Source organism: Ammospiza caudacuta, chromosome 11, assembly GCF_027887145.1.
Source record: "Ammospiza caudacuta isolate bAmmCau1 chromosome 11, bAmmCau1.pri, whole genome shotgun sequence".
Classification (NCBI taxonomy): Eukaryota; Metazoa; Chordata; class Aves; order Passeriformes; family Passerellidae; genus Ammospiza; species Ammospiza caudacuta.
In genome coordinates, this window is record NC_080603.1 from 1,982,056 (window position 1) to 2,004,206 (window position 22,151).

At 51.0% G+C, this 22,151-nt stretch overlaps 1 pseudogene; it reads right to left on the reverse strand.

Annotated features, from left to right (window-relative positions):
* Positions 1–207: 207 nt before the first annotated feature.
* On the reverse strand, positions 208–2,274 carry LOC131562644 (olfactory receptor 14J1-like; annotated as a pseudogene).
* Between the last annotated feature and the right edge of the window lie 19,877 nt (positions 2,275–22,151).

Below are 22,151 nucleotides of genomic sequence, written 5' to 3' on the forward strand. Positions count from 1 at the left end.
GCTTTAGTCTGTTTCCTATCTGTGGTTTTTTTTAGAAATTGGTAGCTGATTTTGGCTTTGTTTTTGGTCAGGTGGTATTTAGTACTTTGCCTTTTACATCTAACATGGGTTTGAAACTCAGCATTGTACAAAAAGGGATGTATTATAATATTGTTAGCATTTTAGACAGTGGTAATGTTAAGTTCTCAAAGGGAAAATTGAAACAGTTTATAAGATGGCTTTTTCTGCACTTTCCACGAGCAACAGCGTCTGCAGTGGGACAGGAAACTCCCAGCTGATGGGAACAAACTTTCTGGCTGACTGCAGAGGCCAGGACAAAGCTGAGTGGTTTCCCTGCTGTCCCCCAGCCCTTGCTGGCCGCAGGGGCTGATGGCATTTGTGCTCCCTCAGGTTCATGTCCCCACACCAACAGCATGTGGGGTGCTCCAGCCTGCAGTGTGCAATGCAAACAGGGGCTGCTGAGCCAGTGCTGCCGTGTCTGTGCCTGCAATGATGGGGCACCTGTGTGAGCTGGGGCAGAGGCCAGGGCTGCAGAGGGAGGATGTTCTTGGCAGCTCCATGAGGATGTTCTGGGACGCTGCCCTGGCCTGTCCAGTGCACTGGGGATGGATCAGCCCCTGCTCTGCTGCTCTTTCCCATCTCCCCCAGGGCCCTTGCAGAGCCCCAGCCATGCTGTTTGCCCCCAGCCTGCCCACGGCCAGCCTGGGGCTGCTCACGGATGTTTTCTGTGCTGAACATTGGCCTGGCCGTGTTCTTGAGAGAGCCTGGGCAAGGAGCCTGGAGCCCCCAGGGCCTGGCCTGAGGCGTCAGCGCTGCCCCAGCAGTGCCCATGGCCTGTCCCTGCTGCAGCCCCGGCACTGCCACCCCCAGGACTGTGCCCGGCCCCGAGAGCACTCAGGCCCTACAGCAACACCAGGGCCACCAGGGCAGCGGAGCAGGGCCACGGCAGCAGCACTGGCAACACCAAGGGCTGCTGCTGCTGGGCACAGCTCCTGTGCCAGCACTGATCTGCCCCAGCTCTGCACACAGACATTGCTGCTGCAGCTCCAGAGAAAGCAACAAAAGGGCATCTCTGCAGAAAACTTTGCTTGGAGATCCTTTAGTTCCTTTAAATCCACCAAGAGCGCAGCCCCTCATTGACACAGTCCATGGCCACAGGCAAGGTAGAGAGAAACAAAATGAAAAATGGCACAGAAAATATAATTTTTTTGTGGACAATATGAAAAAAAGAAAACAAAGTAAAAGAATCCCCAAAATGAAGCCAGTAAGAAGTATTAAAGATGATTTTTATTACAAGTTATTTGTGATTTTTACTACAAATGATTTGTAATAAAAGAGAAGATTAATGTTTTTTAAACCATCCAGTCATCAGTCTCCACACTGCAGCCTTGAGCTCCTGGTTCCTCAGGCTGTAGATGAGGGGGTTCAGGGCTGGAGGCACCACCAAGTACAGAACTGACAGGGCCAGATCCTGGGATGGGGAGGACATGGAGGGGGCTTCAGGTAGGCAAATGTGCCAGTGCTGAGGAACAGGGAAACCACAGCCAGGTGAGGGAGGCAGGTGGAAAAGGCTTTGTGCCGTCCCTACTCAGAGGGGATCCTCAGCACAGCTCTGAAGATCTGCACATAAGAGAAAACAATGAACAGAAAACAACCAAATACCAAAGACACACTGACAGCAACAAGTCCCAGTTCCCTGAGGTAGGATCTGGAGCAGGAGAGCTTGAGGATCTGGGGGATATCACAGAAGAACTGGCCCAGGGCATTGCCGTGGCACAGGGGCAGGGAAAATGTATTGGCTGTGTGTAGCAGAGCATTGAGAAAGGCACTGGCCCAGGCAGCTGCTGCCATGTGGGCACAAGCTCTGCTGCCCAGGAGGGTCCCGTAGTGCAGGGGTTTGCAGATGGACACATAGCGGTCATAGCACATGATGGTCAGGAGATAAAACTCTGATCCAAGAAAGAAGAAAACCAGAAAGAGCTGTGAAGCACATCCTGTGTAGGAGATATTCCTGGTGTCCCAGAGGGAATTGTGCATGGCTTTGGGGACAGTGGTGCAGATGGAGCCCAGGTCACTGAGGGCCAGGTTGAGCAGGAAGAAGAACATGGGCGTGTGCAGGTGGTGGCCGCAGGCTACGGCGCTGATGATGAGGCCGTTGCCCAGGAGGGCAGCCAGGGAGATGCCCAGCAAGAGGCAGAAGTGCAGGAGCTGCAGCTGCCGCGTGTCTGCCAATGCCAGCAGGAGGAAGTGCCTGATGGAGCTGCTGTTGGACATTTGCTGGGGATGCACAGGGGACCTGTTAATGGAGAAAAGGACAGTGACAAGTCAGCAGAGGCTGCTTTGGGCCAAACCTGGGCCATCTCGTACAAACAACCCTGCTGGGACTCACCCACCCTTGTTTGGGAAAACCTTCACCCAGGTCCCTGCCTGAGCTCCAGTTTTGCTAGCTGAGTGTGCCAGGGGCAGCCAGGTCTGTGTGTGGGGGCTCTCAAGGAGCTATCCCTGCCCTACTGCCCTGGGTTTGTGGCCACGTGGCAGAGGGACAAGCCTGGATAGTCAGGATTTGTCAGGGGAATCACTACTAATGGAGATAGGCTTTGTAGCATCTGCAGTCTCAAGACCAAATGATGGCAGGAGTTGGTTTTAGGAATTGTTCCTATCCACAGATCATTCCTGGCTCTCTGAGGTCAGAAATCCCCAGCATTTCTGCTGCACTCAGAGTTTGCCACTGACAGATGTGAGAGGCAAAGGATTCCCTGTGGCTGAGGGAAGGTGAGGGGCTTGATGGGCTTGTTACCAGCTGCTCTGGCTTTGCACCTTTGGCTGCAATCAGAGCACAGTCACACTCCTGGGTCACCCTGGGACAAACCAGACCCTGCCCAGAGCAGAGGGATCCCTGAATGTCTCACCCTCCCTAAAGGTCTCAGCAAGGTCTCAGCACCCCCTTGTGCCAAGGACACTCACGGCTCCCTGGGCAAACCCAGCAGCATTTCCTCAGCTGTGGCAGCTCTGCCCTTCCCCGTGGGACAGTCAGGGAACTTCCAGAGGCTCTGGCACAGATTTGCACCAGGAGGGCAGCTCAGAGCTTGGAAGGGCACAGCAAGGAGATCCCTGGCTGTGCCCATGATGGGATCCAAGGGAGGGGGCTCAGCTCATTCCCCTTTCCCATGGACTGCTTTGCCCACAGCCCCACAGGTGCCAGGCAAGCTTGGACACCCCATTCCCATGGACACCCCTGCCTGGCAGGAATGCCAAGGACAGAGCCTGACTCAGCTGCTGCAAATGCCAGAGCCTCCCTGAGAGCAGCAGATAACAGTGACAATATCAGGGCAGGGCAGAACCAAGAGAAGATGTTGTGGTGCTGTGCCTGAGAGGGCAGGGCAGAGACAGCTGGGCACTGAGGACAGTGTTCCCATGCCCAGCTGTGCCCGGCACCTCCCACACACCCACAGTGCCCTCATCCTGCCCCCAGCACTGCTCTCTTCAGCCCCCTGTCCTTCCCTGAGCATCTCCCTGGGCCTGGACATTCCCTCCTGAGAGGAGCCTTGTCCCTGCCAGTGCTCACAGAGCCCATCCCAGCCTGTGTGCCCTGGCTGGGCCCTACAGAAACCTGCCTGTGTGCAGGGCCCTGGCTGGGGCAGGCTCTGTGTGCAGCTGCCAAGGGCAGCTCAGGAGAGCCCTGCTGGGCCCTGCAGAGGTGATGCTGCTGCTGTCCAGGGCTGAGGAGTGGCTGAGGGCCCTTTGGGAGGCTCCCAGCAGAGAGACTGACCACCCAAAGTTACAGTTCTGGAGTCTCTGTAAATGTTCAACCATTCCTTTGGTGATCCTGTGTGTCCCTTTCAACTCAGAATGTTCTGTGATTCTGGGATTACAATTCCTGTTCTGCTTCTCTTATCCTCCTGTTGTCTAAAACCCAAAGAGGAAAAAAAACCCCACTTGCAACAGTGTTAGAACAGTAAAGTAAAAACCACACATTTATTGGAAGCTTCCAGGTGTCCCAGTGGGGATGAGGCACAGCCGGGGCCTGATTTCAACGCTTTATTAAGGATGATTAATTAGGATATTTAACAGGAAAATCCAATGGGAGGTTCAGTTTCCCTAGTTACACACCCCTGGCAAAACCTGTTGGATTAGGTCCAAGGGCTTGTTTGCCAAAAATTTTTGTTATTACTGCTCACATTCTGGTCAATCCAAAAAATGTTCCTATAGGTCCTCTTCCTGATAATAAGACTACACAGTATATCAGAAATATATTTAGACTGTCTAAACTGTCTATTGTTCTAAAATCTAAGAGAAAGGTTAGGAAACATACTAGAGCTAATTAAGGATTGTGGTTATATAAGCGTATAATAATAGTTTAAGAGTTGTTAAGAGTTTAATAGAGTAAAGATTATAGTTTTATAACTATATAATAGTAATTTACAGAACTATGAATATATTAAAAAAAATATAAAAAGCTAAAATCTTTCTGTCATCACCCCAAATTTCCCATCCTTCTCCAAATAGGAAATTGAAACACTCTCAGGAAAGCTCCTGATCTTTACAGCAATCCCTGGCTTACCTTCTTTGGGAAGTGCTCTCTGGAGCTGTGCCCAGGCTGGTCTGGAGCTGGGAGCAGCCCTGCCCCACCCAGCCCCTCTCAGCAGCTGCCCCTGCCCTGCTCAGGGTGGCTCCTTCCCCCCAGAGCTTCTCCCCAGCACTGAGAGCAGCTCCCCGGGCCGGCTGAGAGCTGTCCCTGGCAGGCAGCAGAGTCCGTGGCCCAGCACAGCGCCCTGGGCTGCAGGACCCTGCTCTGCACGACAGCCCTGGGCACCCCTGGCTGCAGCCCCGGCTGCTCAGCCCTGCAGCAGAGCCTGGCAACAGGAGCTGCCTTGGGCTGTGCCTGGGCTGGGGCAGCAGGGAAAGCCAGCCCTGCCCTAGGGCCACAGCCCTGCCCTGGAGCAGCTCTGAGTCCTCCTGAAAGGTCCTCAAAGCTGTGGGATGTGCCAGCTCCAGGAGATCCCTGCAGGAACTGCAGCTTCTCTTCCCACAAACCTGGGACGATTTCTGCTCTAGTGAGCCCTGAGTGAGCTCTGCTCTGTGCTCCCAGCCCAGGCTGAGTTTAACCCCTCTGTGCCCCTGTGCTGTGCCCGGGGTGGCTGCAGGCAGTGCCCCAGCCCTGCTGGGCTGTGCACAGGAGCTGCTCCTGGCCAGAGCTGTCTCTCTGCAGCGCTGCCCTTGCCAGGAGCTGCCTTTGGGCCAGGAGCCTCTGTGCAGGTTTTTCAAAGGACTTTTTGTTTGGCTTTTGCCTTGAAGTCTGTGACAGGTTTGTGCAATCCTGGCCTCCAATTATCTGCTGTAATTAGTCCCTGGAGAGGCTTTGTCAGTAACAACACTCAGTGGCCTCATTAATCCTTCAAGGTACTCAGATATTTTAAGGTATTTGGTGTTTCCCTTTTGATAAAGACTCTGTGAGATGTTTGTGCAATCATGGCCCCAATTATCTGCTTGAATGAGTCCCTTGAGAGCTTTTCATTAACACTCAGTGGGGCTCATTAATACTTTGAGATATTCAAGTGTTTTAAGGTACTTTAGGATTTAAGAGTACTTTTAGATACTTTAAGGAATTTTCCTTCCCACACTTAGTCTCTAAGAGGTTTTTGTGCCATCCTGGCCTCCAATTCTCTCCTCCAAGAAGTCCCTGAGGAGGCTGTTTTGGGTATCTTTCCCGTTTCTGTTTTACAACAAAGATGAAACTGAAAGAATTTTGTAAGACTTTCTAAAAGCATCCAAACAAACATGGGACAATTAACAATACAACAACAACCACTAAGAGAATTATTAGTCCTGTTTTAGCTAGACATCATCCAACCCTTTAGTCCCTTGGATTGGAAGAGTTTATTGAATCAGTCTTTGTTTTCCACTTGAAGATTCTTGAACCCTTCCTTCAGTACCTGAATGCTCTTGTGGATTGACTCACTGTGGCTGCAGAGGTTCATGCAACACACGCCCTCAGAGTCTACACTGCCATGCCCATGTGCCCAGAGTAAAAACTCTATCACTGTTCTGCAAGGTGGCATGTCTGATGGTCTCTATGTCTGAGAGCACGCCACTCAATGTGAGGGAGGTAGCATTGGTTTGCTTACTTAAGAGGCACCCTAGATGGTCTAATTGTCCTAAAGCTTTAGCTGCAGCCACCCAAGGTAGTTCAAATTGGGGGTTCTACCATCCAATACCTGGATTAAAGCTTTCAAAGCCATCTCTTTGATATCATCCAATACTTCTCTGGAGATACCTGCTTCTTGATCATCTGGTAGGCTGTGTTGTCCTTCTCCAGCTAGGTGGTTGATTGTCAATTCGGCCCTTGCCTCATTATTAGCATAGTCTGCTATTAATTGATTTAGTAAACATTTCCATCCCCCTTCCCACAGAGGTGACAACATTCTGGTCATATTCTGTATTCTGTAGGTGACAACAACATGGTCATAATACATTTTAAATCATAGGGGGTTCAGACGTGCTGTAAACATGGCCCTCATTAGGTCATTAAAACAAGATAAGTCCTTTCTATGTTTTTTAGCTGCCCTACACAGCTCCTTGATTTCCCCATAAACCAGTGGCTGATACCTGGGATGCTGCCCCCTTCTTTCATACAGGGGCAATGAGTATTTTCGAGACTATTTGCCACTCTCCTTCCTTAACAGCTTCTTTCTGGATCCTTTCCTAGGAATCTTCTGGTGTTGATGGGCAAGGTGGCTCTGGGGAATCCAAACTGTCTTCTGGGGAGGAAGAAGAACTTGGAGCAGAAATATTTGGATTAGAAATAGTGTGACAGTTGGGCTTAGTATATGTGACCACAGGGTTATATTGTTGCTGGAGGGTGAGGTAAAGGGCACTGCCATTTTGTCAGGTGTTGGGAAGGAAGGGCCTTGATTTAGGATGGCAGACTTCCAGACTGGCCTTCTGGAGGCATGCCCCAGGGTGAAGGTGGAATGATTGACAGTGGGGCATGACCCGCAGTTGTGGGGGTGGAGTCTGGAGGTTCATTCAGGGCAGAATAGAAGGTTGTGGTAGCAGGAAGTGGAGGAGCCAAGATGGAGGGAGGATGGTTGGGCTCTCAAGTGACATATGGTCTCCTTCCATTTTAACTCTCAGAGGCGTGATACTCGAAGACAGCATGGCCATTGCCATCTTGGACCAGTGTGGAAGGTCTGAAAAAGGCAGGTTTGAGGGGAGGTCCCGAGTTAGGTGTGACCAATGGATTGAGTTTTCAACACACTGCTTGCTGGTGAAGGGTCTCAAGGATGGTGTGGAAGATGGGGAGCATGTGGTGTGCAATGGGGTCCCTTTTGATCAAAAGGTTGTACAATTTAACTCCCAATGAGTCCCAAAACTGGTGTGGATTTGAGTGGTATTGATTTTGTCAGCAGTGGTGTCTGGAAAATTTTTAATGATCCACCCCTGATTGATTTTAATTCATTCTTTGAAGATATTATGTCATGATCAGCGAGAATAAAAGCATCCATATATGCTCCTTTCTACTTTTAACATCTGGCTGCCCATTTTTCTCTTTCTCTGCCTTACGGGGAAAAGCCACTGGAACACCCCAAATCAGTTATTGAACGTGGTTGCATATTGTAAAAACACAGTGGCAAAATGGGAAATAAATGTCTTGCATTTCCCCAAACCCACCTGCAATCCTATGCAGGTGAAACTGTCGTTGTCCCTGCTGATCCTGGGCAAGGTCCCTTGAAGCAACGATGTATCCAATCGGCCAAGCACAATGCAAAATCCTGGGGAGCACTGGCGTATCCATCAGCTAACCCCAGCTGACGTGACTGACACAGGGAGCTCTGAATGTCATGGTCCCTATTCGGGCGCCAAATGCGACAATGAAGGTGGCTGCAACAAAGCTCTCTGGGTCCATGACTTCAGGGCAAGGGTGCCAAAAATTAAAAGGGGCAGGATGAATGGAGTGGCTTGAAAGGAACTTTAATAACAGGGTGAAAAACAATAAACATGGAGAAGTCAAGAACAGTACGAGGGGCAGGATCCAAAAACCCGAGACAAAGGGGAAGCAACAACATGTACACTTAGAAGTAGAACACTCTAGAACAATAATATAGGGGAAACAAGTAACCAATAGGGGAGTAGAACTTGAACAAGTTAGCGTAACAACACGAAAGGCTTATTGAGTAACTGTCAAGTTCACCCTAAGTTAAACAAATGATTCCCAGGGCTTGAAACTCAGGCCAACTTCTTCTGGGGTAAAATCAGACTGACTCTGAGTTACAGCTGGGCTAAGTCCCACGCCACTGCTTTGCGCTGGCCCCTTGAGTCCATGTGGCCTACAGGGCCGCAATGATGTCCTTGGTTCCATGAGACTCCACAATGTCACAATGGTCCCTTGGATCCATGGTGCTCCGCAGTGTCACAATGGCCCCTTCATTTCACAAGGCTCCCAATCTGACATTGGTCTCCATAGGAAGGAAACCATGGAGCCCCCAGTTTCAGGACCTGATGAATGGCTGCCACCAGAGGCCAAGGCAAGCCTGACCTGTCTGTCCTGGCAGGTTTGCTTAGAGCAACCCTTAGATATTTGAAATTATGAATGTGAAGTCCTAATTTCAGACATTTGTGCTTGGAGAAGAGGGATGTTTTTCTTCCATTAAAAAAAAAAAGCAGAGAGCCCTTTCCAGTGTTTGGAAAACAGGTGAGTGCTGCCCCTAAAGAGGCAAAGACCAGCCAGACCTGTCTTTCCTGGCAGCTTTTTTCTGGCAGTAATCCTTGGATACACAGAAATTTGGAGGTGGAATCCTAATTTTGGCAATGGATACCTGGAAAAGATTGACATTTGTTTTCCATACAAAGGAAAGCCCAGACCCCCAGTGTTTAAGAGGCAGATGGGAGTGGCCTTCCACATTCCAAGGTCAGTCACACCTGTCAGGTGACCCCTGGGAGGCCAAGGCAGCCACACTTATAGCATGTTCCCTTGGTTCCACAGGACCCTGCAGTGCCACAGTGGTTCTCTTGATTCCATGATGTCCTCAGGGGTCATAATGGCCCCTTGGTTAGACAAGTCCTTAAGGATCCTAATGGTCTCCATGGTTCCACAAGGCTTCACAGTGTCATAATGGTCTATTGGTTCCATGAACCCCCCTCTGTGTCTCTATGGCCTCTTGGTTCCATTGGGGCCAGTAATGCAACAATGATCCCCTTGTTTCTGCAACTCCCCACAGTGTCACAATGGCCCCTTCCTTCCATGAGACCCTGCAGGGTGACAATGTTCCTTTGGTTCCATGGGGTGCCACAGTGTTACAATGGTCTCCATGATTCCATGGGGCCTTGCAATGTCACAATGGTCTCCATGGATCCAAGGTGCCCTGCAGGATCACCACGGCTCTTTGGCTCCACAAGGCCCTGAAATGCAGCAATGGCCTCTTGGTTCCACAAAGCCCCGCTGCTTCACACTGGTCCCTTGGGACCATGCAGCCCAACAGAGACAGAAAGATGTTCTTGGTTCCACAAGGCCCCACAGTGTCACAGTAGCCCCTGGGATCCATGGTACCCACAGGGTCACAATGTTCCTCTTGGTTCCTTAAGGGCCTAGAGTGTAACAGGTTCCACAAGGGCCTGCAGTGTCACCATGGCCAATTGGTTCCACAATGCTCCGCAGTGTCACAATGGTCTCCATAGGAAGGAAGCAATTGAGCCCCAGTGGTGCAGGGGCAGTCACCAGAGAGGCAGTCACCAGAGGCCAAGTCTAGCCAGACTTGTGTCACCCTGATTTTTTAAGATTTTCTAAGCCTTCTGATGTTGACATTTTTGTAGTGAACTTTCTTATACACTTTCTGTAAATAATTTATTGTTTTGCATTCCTTTATGAAGGAGGAGAGAGTTGAAGGGCTGTTGGTTTGACCAGTGTCATTGGGGAGGTGGCACTGTCACCTTCCAATCCACTGTCACTATTGGAAAACTATAAATGTTGGAGTCAGAAAATAAACTTCCCTTTATTCCTTCACCTTGGGAACAGCAGTGTGTGCTTCTGTTCTTTCTTGTCCTCTAGTGACATCTGGTGACTGCCGGCATGTACTGCAGCCCGGGCTGAGACACAGAGTCGGGATTGCCGGTGAGGTTTTATTGTCACCCCTCTTTGGTGCTTTGCCTGCCATTCTTGGGGTAATGGCAACTGCTGTGGGTTTCAAGGAGGATTCCCTCATTTTAGATCTCTGGAGGGAGGTCCTGGAGTGGAAACAGGTTTCTATTTCCTGGAATGATTTTGCGAGATTGTTCCTGTGGACCCGTGAGCGAGGGCCCTTTTTGGTCCCTGGGAAGGCGTTCTCCAGGGAGGAGTGGTGTCTCATGGGGCTCTGCTTCATGGAGGCCCTCTTTGATGGTTGCACTGTAGACGTGGGATCGCTGCTGGGGCAGTGGAAAAAGTGTGAGGAGCTTTGGCGAGGGTCTGGTTCTTGTACCTCTCGGAGTTCCTAGGGAAGGCCTTCTGTCTCGAACATGGACGAGGGGGAGTTTGAGTTTCTGTGCGATGTGGAGCTCTCTACCCCGCCCTGGGACGGTGTGCTGGGGGACGGGTCCAACTTGGGGGATGGCAATTGTTCCCCTGGGGTGGATTTTGCTCTTGGCCAGCTGTTGCCTAGCCCGGGGGGCTCTCTGCATTCGGCAGGCCATCCTCGCCTCGCCCTGTGCAGGCGGCGGGGCAGAGGGCGTGCTGCCCTCTCTTTGTGCCTTCCCGGTGCTTGAGGATCAGCCTCCGCCTCGGACTGAGTCTGATTCGTTGAGGACACTCTGTCCGAACTGCGGTGTTTCCACGACGCTCCCCATGAGCACGGCAGGGGCAAGTTTGCCCACCTCTGAGTCGGGCTCATTTGTGGGAGGGGTGGCTTTGCCCATCTCTGAGTCTGTGCAGTCTGCCGGGGATGCGCAGTCGGTGGAAGCCGCCGGGTGTGGGGCCATGGACAGTGTTCCGTCCAGTCCCACTTCAGTGGGTGGGCAGCCCAGCCCACTCCTCTCGGCAGGGGGAGTGTCTGCTGTGGTGTCTCACGTCTCAGGTCGGACGCTCACAGGGCCTCTGCCGGGCTCCCTTGTGCTGCCCCGCAGTGACGCGGCTCCACAGGCTGCATCTCTCATGGCACCCCGCCCCACCCCCATACTGGGTGATGGGGGCCCCACACTGGTCTTGTCCCGGTCCACACCGGGTTTGCGGGCCGTGCTGCTGGCACCTGTGCCTGCCAAGGCGCCCCCTGCCGGGGCTGCAGTGCAACAGGGCACTGAGGTATTTACCTTTAGCGCGAATGCTTACATGGCTGGCAGGAGGCCAGTGGCTGCCCGGGGCTGTGGCCCCTCCTCGTCAAATTTGTGGATGCTTCCCACGTGCCAGATGACTCTGTGTCCGAGGAACCCCGGGTATTTCTGGCAAGAAGCCAATACTAAGATCGACAAGATGTGTCAGCCTGCTTCCTTGCGGCATCTGCAGGGTCATGGAGGGGGCTCCTCTGGCTCTGCCAGTGCTGCAGGGGGTGCAGAGGAGAGTGGTGTTGACCTGGCTCTCAGTCAATCATCTATTCTTGTCCCTGTGGGGCGCTTTGTTGGATGGTCCCCAGGCTTTCCCTGTGCTCAAGGGTGTTACTCATAACACCCATCAACCCCTTTTGTATAAACTGGAGAAGGAAGTCCGTGATGCGGTTACTCAGCATGGTTTGGGGTCTGCTGAGGTTATGCAGACTCTCTGGAGGGTTGCTACAGACGTGCTGACGCCTCATGACCTCCGTTGTGTGGCGTGCTCTCTTTTTGACCCTGTGCAATTTGATGGTTTTGAGAACAAGTGGGCTCATTTGGCAGCCCAAGCGGCGGTGCAGAATGCTGCGCTGGTACCACAGGACCCCAGGCATGGGATTGTCGCTGACATGCTGTTGGGCATGGGGCTTTATACCAATGTTCAGGGGCAGGCTGGATTCAATCCCCTTGTGCTTGACCAGTGCCACACGTTGGGCTTTGCAGCAATTGTTCAGACCCTGGAAATGGCTATTCCGAGGCAGCCGTTTGTGACCATTGTCCAGGGGGTTGATTAGATGAGTCTTTCATGGCATTTGCAGCAAGGCTGACGGCATCTGTGGAGAGGCAGGTGCCTGATCCTGTGGCAAGGAGGATTGTGATTGCAAACCTTGTGAAATGTAATTGCAATGATGCTTGTAGGAGGGTCATAGTGGCTCTGCCTGGTTTTCCTACTGTCTCCCAGATGGCGGAGGCCTGTGCGGACATCATCCCCTCGGGTCAGAAGCTGGCTGCCGTGGCTGCCGCTGTGCAGCCAGTCTGGGTGGCACCGCAAGGCAGGCGGGCACAGCAGAGCAGTCTGGCAAGAAGCAGGGGAAGAAAGCACAGAGGGTCAAATTCCCCATGTTTTTGTGTGGTCGGTGTGGTAGGCCGAATCACATGTCCAATGTCTGCAAGGTGACTGTTCATGTTAATGGCCAGGCTTTACTGGGCTTGGGAAACGTGAAGCGGAGTGCGCAGCAGGGACGCACCCAGACACAAGCTTCTCTCCATACCCAGGAGCCGATGGAGGTCTCCTTTGCTGGCATGCAGCCAGCACCCGAGGATCAGCAGGTGTGGATGTCTGCACCACAGCAACAGTCGTAAAATACACAAGGTTCCCCTGGATGCCTTTGGTCCCTTGGGCGGGGGCATGAGTGCTCTCCTGATGGGCAAGTCTAGTGCCACCCTTCAGGGCATCATTGTGCACCTGTAGCTCATTGATGCAGATTTCACAGGGCAGATTTCTGCCATGGTCTCCATACCTACCCCCTCCTGTCACGATCCCGAAAGGGATGCGACTTGCTCAACTTGTGCCTTTTGAGTCCTCTGTTCGCAGGACAGCTGACCAGTTGTGTAGAGCTGGTGGCTTTGGATCCACTGGGCTGCCTCCAGTTCACCGGACTGCTGTCCTGACCAAGGACCGTCCCGAGATGCTGTGTACCCTGTCCGTTCCTGGTGCGATGCCATTGGAGATCCACCTCCATGAGCTTCTTGACAGCAGTGCTGACATCACGGTTCTCTCCCTTGCCGCCTGGCCCCCAGAGTGGCCCTTGGCTCCAGTGGGGATGTCTGTTATGGGCCTGGGAGGGACGGCACAATGCTACGTGAGCCTGCTGCCCATGCTGGTTGCGAACCCAGAGGGACAGATGGCCTGGGTTAGGCCTCATGTTACTTCTGCTCCTGCCAACCTCTGGGGGAGGGATGTTCTGTCTGTCTGGGGGGTGCGCATCGGGACAGATTTTTGATGTGGGCCACTGCAATGAAGAACGCAGAGTGTCCTACGCCTCCTATTCAGCGGCTGGTGGACAAACCTGTCTCGGAGTGGCCCCTCCTTCAAGATAAATTGGTCGCCCTTCAGAATCTGGTGCGGGAGCAGTTGGACCAGGGTCATCTGGAGCCTTCTACCATTCCCTGGAACACTCCTGTCTTCTGCATCAAAAAGAAATCTGAGAAATTGAGGTTGTTGGAAGACCTCCAAAAGATTAATGTCATGATGGAAAGCATAGGAACATGGCAAGTGGGCGTGCCGTCACCTACCATGCTTCCCGCAGACTGGCCAGTCCTCATTGTGGATCTGAAGGATTGTTTCTTTACGATTCCTTTGCATACTGATGACAGATTGAGGTTTGCCTTCTCAGTGCCAGAGATTAACAAGGCTGAGCCTGCACAGAGATATCAATGGAGGACATTGCCCCAGGGCATGCACAATTCTCCTGCCATATGCCAGTGGTCTGTGGCCCATGCCTTGTCTGGAGTTCGCAAGCAGTTTCCTGATGCGCGTCTGTATCATTATATGGACGACATTTTGGTGGCTGCGTCTACCCAGGATGAGGTGCTGAGGATTCAGCCTCGGTTGCTCAATGCTTTGCATGCTCATGGACTGCAGGTGGCTCCAAAAATTGTTCAACAACAACCGCCTTGGAAGAACTTGGGGGTGAAAATTCTGGAATGGATGATCTGTCACCAGGAGGTGCAATTTGTGCATTCTGTGAAGACACTGAATGATGCTCAGAAATTTATAGGTGTCATCACTTGGTAACATCCATACTTGGGACTAACCGATGCACAGCTGTCTCCTCTGTATGATTTGTTGGAAGGAGACTCTGATCTAAAGTCACCTTGCACACTGACCCCTGAGGCGCCTAAGGCGTTGGAGGTGGTTCAGCAAGCTGTTTCGGCTTGCCGAGTTTATTGCATTGATCCCTCCGTTGATGTCACTGTGTTCATCACCACTCCAGATTCGCATCCCACGAGCATCATTGGCCAATGGAGTGACAAATGGTCTGATTCCTTGCACATTTTGGAAGGGGTTTTCCTGCCCCATCAGCCTCAGAAGATGGCAACTGCATTGTTTGAGTGATGCTCGCTTGATAATCAAATGCCGGCAACGGTGTTTGCAATTGGTGAGTGCAGATCTTGCAAAGATCATACTCCCGGTGCAACGGGAGGATTTTGACTGGAGCTTTGCAAACAGTGTGTCCCTGCAGAGTGCTGTGCTCTGGAAAACTTTTCAGGACAGATCATTGATCATCTGCCCAGTCATAGGCTACTGCATATGGCGAAATTCAGACAAATCTCTTTGTGGCCCAAAAATAGCCAGGAACACGTGCAAGGACCCACCGTCTTCACTGACGTTTCAGGGAGAACAGGAAAGGCCATTGTTAACTGGAGGGACGGATCAGAGTGGCAGGTTCTGGAAGGTCATGAGGATGGATCAGCCCAATTTGTTGAACTGAGTCCTGCTGTCATGGCATTTGAGAAATTTTCCCAGGAACCTTTCAACTTGGTCACAGATACTGCCTATGTGGCTGACATCGCACAGTGGTTGGGTCATTTGGTTTTCAAGGAGGTCAGTAATCCTGCCTTGTTTCATTTACTGAAGACCTTGTGCTGTGCCATTTAGGCCTGGGTTCATCCATTTTATGTTCTGCATGTGAGGAGTCACACCAATTTGCCAGGCTTTATAGTGGAAGGTAATGCAAGGGCTGACAAGTTGTCTAACCCAGCGTGGGTATCGCCTCAGCCTGATACACACGCGCTGACCAAGGCATCCCATGGGTTTTTCCACCAGAATGCACATACCTATCAGAAGTAGTTTCAGCTGATGCCAACTGAGGCTCATGACATTGTTGAGTCATGTAATGACTGCCTTTGCTGGCAGAGGTAAACGCTGGAGGCCTTAGGGCCTTGGAGCTTTGGCAGACCAATGTCACCCAGATTGCCGAGTTTGGCCGGCTCAAGTGTGTGCATGTCATGGTGGACACGTTCTCCTCTGCGATGTGGGCTTCGGCTCACACTGGGGAGAAGGCCCGTGATGTCCTCTCCCACTGGAGGCGGGCCTTTGCTGTTCTGGGCATACCTTCTGCTGTGAAAACCGACAATGGTCCTGCTTACGCATTGCAAAAGGTGCGGCAGTTCCTGCAGTTGTGGGGTGTCTCACACAAGTTTGGTATCCCTCATTCTCTGACCGGTCAAGGTGTTGTAGAATGCCCTCATGGTATTCTGAAGCAGGTTCTTCAAAAACAAAAATGGGGAATGCAAGGTGAAACCCCCCACAGTCGGTTGGCAAGAGCTTTGTGCACAATCAGTCATCTCACTGTGCCACAGAACTCAAATAATCCTGTCATTTTGAATCACCATCTCTTGTTGCAGGCTATGGACGAGGCACATCAGCCTTGAACAAAGGTTCCGGTGCAGAATTTAGTCACCAAACAGTGGGAAGGCCCCTATGAGCTTATCCCTTCGGGGAACAGGTATGCTTGTGTATCCACATACACTGGGGTATGCTGGGTACTGTGGGATCTCAGCACCTCAGGATGGAGGTGCAGAGTGGCCGAGAACACCCTTGGGGGGCTCGGGAGTCCTGGAATGTTGCCAGAAGTGTCTGGTAGCTAGACTTTGATCCAACACAGGAAACGACACCTGTATGAGGACTGGGAAGGTTTCACTGAGTGAATTGTGAAGGGATAAGTTAGTTAGAGTGTAAAACACAGGGTTTAAGATTTCTGTACAGGGGGGTCTAAAGAAGTAAGATGGAGGAATTGAGGCGTGTCCTGTTCTTCTTCTTCTTCTTTTTGGCCTCCATCTTCTGTAGTGATGATGGCACTTTGAGATTGGTTATTACTAAAAGTTCACCGGTTAATAAAGGTAGAAGATATTGAAGAAAAATTATAAATATTGTATACGTAACTTCAAGTATAAAGATAAGTGACCGCCCCGGGGGCTCGCAGTGTGCCCATGGCTGGCTTGCTGTGCAGACCTCTGTCGAGCTGAAAGAAAATCTTTTAGATAAACAATTAATAAACACCGAGACCGAGACAAGATCAGAAGTCTCTCCTCGTCCTTTGAAGCGCCGGGCTGTCCAAAGCCACCCTGGGCCTTTCCAGGCCACCTAAACAACTGAGAAAGCAACAGGTACCTTTGAAATGTGTTTGCCCTGACCTGCGACCGCAGAGACAAAATCCAGCTGATGAGCAAGATGGAAACCGTGACCAACATGAAAGGCATCAAGCGCTTGAATCATTGAGTGATGACTCGGATGCAGATGATGAGAGTGATCGCTCTGATGATTCCTCAACAAATGGACGCTAAACATTGTTCACGTTTTCTTTTTCATATTGTTCATTTTCTTGTCTTTTTTTCTTTTTTAAATGGAAAAGGGTGAGATGTCACCCTGGTTTTTTTAAGATTTTCTAAGCCTTCTGATGCTGACATTCTTGTAGTGAACTTTCTCACACAACTTTCTGTAAATAACTCATTGTTTTGCATTCTTTTATGGAGGAGGAGAAAGTCGATGGACTGTTTGTTTGACCAGTGTTATTGGAGAGGTGTCACTGTCACCCTCCAATACGCTGTCACTTTTGGAAAACTATAAATGTTGGAGTCAGAAAATAAACTTCTCCTTTTTTCTTCACCTTGAGAACAATGGTGTGAGCTTGTGTTCTTTCGTGTCCTATAGTGACACTCCTGGGCCAGCGACTCCCTCTGAGTGGGGCCTCTCCCAGCCGGGAACTCTCCTGTTTGCTGCACTCGGGGATCCTGAAAAACGACAGAGCCTGGGCTGATCCCCCCACTCCTCCAGGCTCAGCCCTTTGCCCCCTGGGGAGATGGCAAAGGATCCACAGGGAGCATGTCCTGTCCTCAGGGGAATTTTTCACAGGTGCCTTGCACTGACTTTTTGTGTCTGTGTGCACACAGGAGTGCCTTTGCTGGGGAAATGTGGCAGAAATGCTGCTCCCTGAGGGGTTTGAGTGCCTGAGATAGCTGAGTCAGTCAGGCCTGTAAGGTTAAGTCAAAAGGTCTAAGTTAAGTTAAAGGCTGCTAAGAGTACTTTTGCTAAGTTGTTAAGTTAAAGTTATTAGCTAAGTTAAACATTTTTAAGTGTTATTCCTCTTTTAAATTTTTAAGTCATAGGTTTTAAGTTAGGTCAAATAATGTTAAGTGCTGTTCTTTTCCTAAATTGTGAAGTTGAAGGTATCAGTTAAGTCCTGTTAAGTTTGACCTCTGATAAGCTTTTGGGCCATATTCCTTTTATCCTTGCCCTCACTGTCCTTGTGTTTCACACACACAGGGACAGTTCTTGCCTAATTTCTGGTTTGATTACTTGTATTTGGTTTGGTTTTGTTGTTGCTTTGTTTCCTTGGTGTTCCTGAAGTGTCCAGTCAGGAGCAGAGTGACTCTTGCCAAGGAACTTTGTGCTGCTATCCCTTAATATTAAATCTGGTTTTTACTGTTCCCTTGCTGGGGATTTTTTCAGCTCTCTCAAGCTCTCATTGGTACCAGGGTGAAGGAGCCCTGGCCCAGGCTCTGGCCCTGGGGGACATGGGGACACTGCTGGGGGTCCCTTTCCCCTGTGCCACCCCCAGGGCCCCGGCCCCCCATCCCCGTGTCAGGCTCTGGGGTCGATCTCGTGGAACATCCTCTGGGGGAGGCTGCGGGGCCGGGGGCGAGGGGACCCGGGGGGACAGAGGACCCCGCTGTGCACGAGCAGGGTTGGACTGCTCTGGGGGAAGCTGTGAGGGGGGCTGGGGCAGAGTGACATCCCCAGTGACCTCACACAGCCCCTGTGATGTCACACAGCATCCTGTGATGTCACACGGCCCCTGTGATGTCACAGACCCAACTCTGAGATGTCACGCTGTGATGTCATCCAGCTGCTGTGTTGTGGTGGTGTTCACAGGGGTCCCAGAATGAAGGAAGAGACGAGAATCTTGACTCCATGTTTCAAAAGGCTGATTTACTATTTTATGATATATATTATATTAAAAGAAATTATAAATTAAAACTATACCTAAAGAATAGAAGAAAGTATTTAATCAGAAGGCTAGCAAGGAGTAGAAAAGAATGGAATGACTATAAAATCTTGTGACTGACCAGAGAGTCCGAGACAGTCCTGTGATTGGCCATTAAGTAGAAACAATCACATGAGACCAATCAGAGATGTACCTGTTGCATTCCACAGCAGCAGATAATTATTGTTTACCTTTTGTTTCTGAGGACTCTCAGCTTCTCAGGAGAAAAATCCTGGCAAAGGATTTTTCATACAATATGTCCATGACACTCTGTGATGTCACAGTAGACTCTGTGATATCAAAAAGTCACACTGTGACATCATAGTCTGTTTTATGATGTCATTGCCAGTTCTGTGATGTTAATCAGTCACCCAGTGATGTCACAACCCACTCTCTGATGTCACAGAGCCACCCTCTATGAGTCTGCACTATGGTGTCACACCCTGCTCCATGACATCACAGCCAGCTCTGTGATGCTCTTTGACATCACAGCCTGCTCTATGATGCCATACAGGCATGCCATGATGTCACAGCCTGCTCTGTGATGTCACACAGTCCCCTCTATGTTGCTGTAGCTGCTCAGTGACCTCACTCAACAAACTCTGTGATGTCATAGCCCAATCTGTGATCTCACACATCCCACTCTGTGCTGTCACACAACCCCTTGCTGACATCACAGCTGCTCTGTGCCTCTATGACACAGCCACAGAGGTGCTGCTGTGACACAGCCCCCTCGGGGACATCCCACGTCCCCTGCCAGTGCTGAGCCCCTGTGAGCTCTGTCTGTGCCCTGCTGGTGTCCCTGAGGGGCCCTGGCAGTGCCCCAGCCCTGCTGGGCTGTGCACAGGAGCTGCTCCTGGCCAGAGCTGTCTCTCTGCAGCGCTGCCCTTGCCAGGAGCTGCCTCTGGGCCAGGAGCCCGGCCCAGCTCAGCAGCACAGACACAGCACAGGGACTTTAATGAGCCTCTGGGGATTTGGTGCTCTTTGCATCAGACACAGTCCCTCAGAGAGGGCTCACAAATTTTCTCAAGAACCCAATGTAAGATTGAAACACTGAAGATTCTTGTACTTTGAGTAGATCCCTGTGAGGCACAAGACTGACAAAGTGTCCCCAGGTTCCAGCTAGAGCAGAGAACTGGTGGCAGTGATGACAATTTGGGGCAAGCAGGGGAAAGATGTTTCTGATGCTGAGAAAACCTGTGTCTCTGTCCCTGCAGGCTGTCGGCATCCCCCAGCTGCCCCACCTGGCTGGGCCCTTCCTTTGCTGACAGCTCTGCCTCCTGCCTGCCCGTGCCTGCCCACACAAAGCCTTGGGCTGCTCCAGGCTCCTGCTGGGGGACGTGCTGCACCACAGCCCTGCCCTGGCAGGGGAATTCTTTTCTCCTGCTGTCCAGTCTGGGTCTTCCCAGCTGCCCTTGGAATTATTTCTTTCTTTCTCTGGCTGTCCTCTACTATGTCAAAAAGATCCAACATCTCTGAAACCACCCTTCAATCCCTCCCAGGGCTCTCCTCTGCTGTCTTCACTCTCCACCCCACTGAGCACAGAGCTCCTGTGTCCCTATACAATGGTCAAGTGCCTGAGGCCAGGAGCACCTGGACAAGAGGGACAGTTTTTTTCCATAGGAAGGAAACCTCAGAGCACCAGGGTTTGAAGGCAGATGAGAAGCAGTCATCAGAGGCCAAGGCCAGCTAGATCTGTCTCTCCTTGCAGCTTTTGTCTGAAAGCAACCTTCGATATACGGGGAGTTTTTGGGGTGGAATTCTATTTCATCCATGGGTTCCTGGACTGGAATGACAGTTCTCCATGGGAAGAAAAGGGCAGAGCCCCAGTGTTTCAAAGGCTGATTAGAGGCGGCCCCAAGGAGGCCAAGACCAGCCAGAGCTGTTGTCAGGAATACTTTGACAGACAGAATTTGGAAGGCCAAATCCACTTTTGTCTGTGGGCATCTGGACAAGAAGGACAGTTCCATGGGAATGAAAGTACAGAGCCCCAGAGTTTCAAAGCCAGATGAGAGCTGGATCCTCAGGAAGCCAAGGGAACCTGGATAGTCCTGGCAGCTTTTGTCTGGGAGCTATCCTTGGATATAAGGAATTTCAGAGGCTGATTCTCAATTTTGTCCATGGATGCCTGGACTTGAGAGATGGTTTTTTCCATGAGAAGAAAAGCACAGGCCCCCAGTGTTTTGAAAGCAGATGAGAGGTGATCCCCAGGAGGCCAAGGCCAGCACAGAGTGGATTGTGTGAGGTCACAGATTGGGCTATGACATCACAGAGTTTGTTGTGTGAGGTCATTGAACAGTTATACAATAATAGAGGGGACTGTGTGACATAACAGAGCAGACTGTGACATCATGGTATGGCTGTATGTCATCATAGAGCAGGCTGTGAGGTGAAAGTGTGTGCTGTGCCATTACAGAGTGTCAGTATGACATCACAGAGAGGGTTTTATGACATCATTGAGGTGGTAGTGACATCACACAGCTGTCTATGACATCATAGAGTAGGGTGTGAGGCCATAGAGCAGATCCTACCATCATAGAACGTGGCTCTGTGACATCAGAGAATGGGTTGTGACATCGCTGGCTGGCTGTAAAATCATAGAGCAGGCTGTGAAATTACAGGACAGATTCTGACATCACATGGTGACTCTCTGATATCACAGAGTCTTCTGTGACATCACAGTGCTGCTGCATAACATTCCAGGATGACATCCCAGAGTTGGCTCTGTGACATCACAAGGGTGCTGTGTGATGTTCCAGAGTAGTCTGTGACATCACATGAGACTGTGTGACATCACAGGGGCTGTGTGAGGTCACTGGGGAGGTCACTCTGCCCTGGCCCCCCTCACAGTTCCCCCAGAGCAGTCCAACTCTGCTCGTGCACAGAGGGGTCCCCTGTCCCCCCGGGTCCCCCCGTCCCCGGCCCCGCAGCCTCCCCCAGAGGATGTTCCACGAGATCGACCCCAGAGCCTGACACGGGGACGGGGGGCTGGGGCCCTGGGAGTGGAACAGGGGGACAGGGACCCCCTGGCAGCGTCCCCGTGTCCCCCAGGGCCAGAGCCTGGGCCAGGGCTCCTTCACCCTGGTACCAATGAGAGCTTGAGAGAGCTGAAAAAATCCCCAGCAAGGGATCAGAAAAAAACAGCAAAAATTTAATATTAAGGGATAGTAGCACAAAGTTCCTTGGCAAGAGTCACTCTGCTCCTGACTGGACACTTCAGGAACACCAAGGAAACAAAGCAACAACAAAACCAAACCAAATACAAGTAATCAAACCAGAAATTAGGCAAGAACTGTCCCTGTGTGTGTGAAACACAAGGACAGTGACGGCAAGGATAAAGGGAATATGGCCTGAAAGTTTAACAGAGGTCAAACTTAACAGGACTTCACTTAAACTTAACTCATACCTTCAACTTCACAATTTAGGAAAAGAACAGCACTTAACACTATTTAACCTAACTTATCCCCTATGACTTATCAATTTAATAGAGGAATAACACTTAAAAATGTTTAACTTAGCTAATAACTTAAACTCAACAACTTAGACAAAGAACAGCCTTTAGGAGCATTTAACATAGCTAAGACCTTGTGATTTAACCTCACTTACAGGCCTGATTGACTCAGCTATCCAAGGCACTCAAGCCCCTCAGAGAGCAGCATTTCTGCCACATTTCCCCAGCAAAGGCACTCCTGTGTGCACACAGACACAAAAAGTCAGTGCAAGGCACCTGTGAAAAATTCCCCTGAGGACAGGAAATGCTCCCTGTGGATCCTTTGGCATCTCCCCAGCGGGTGAAGGGTTGAGCCTGGAGGAGTGGGGGCATTGGCCCAG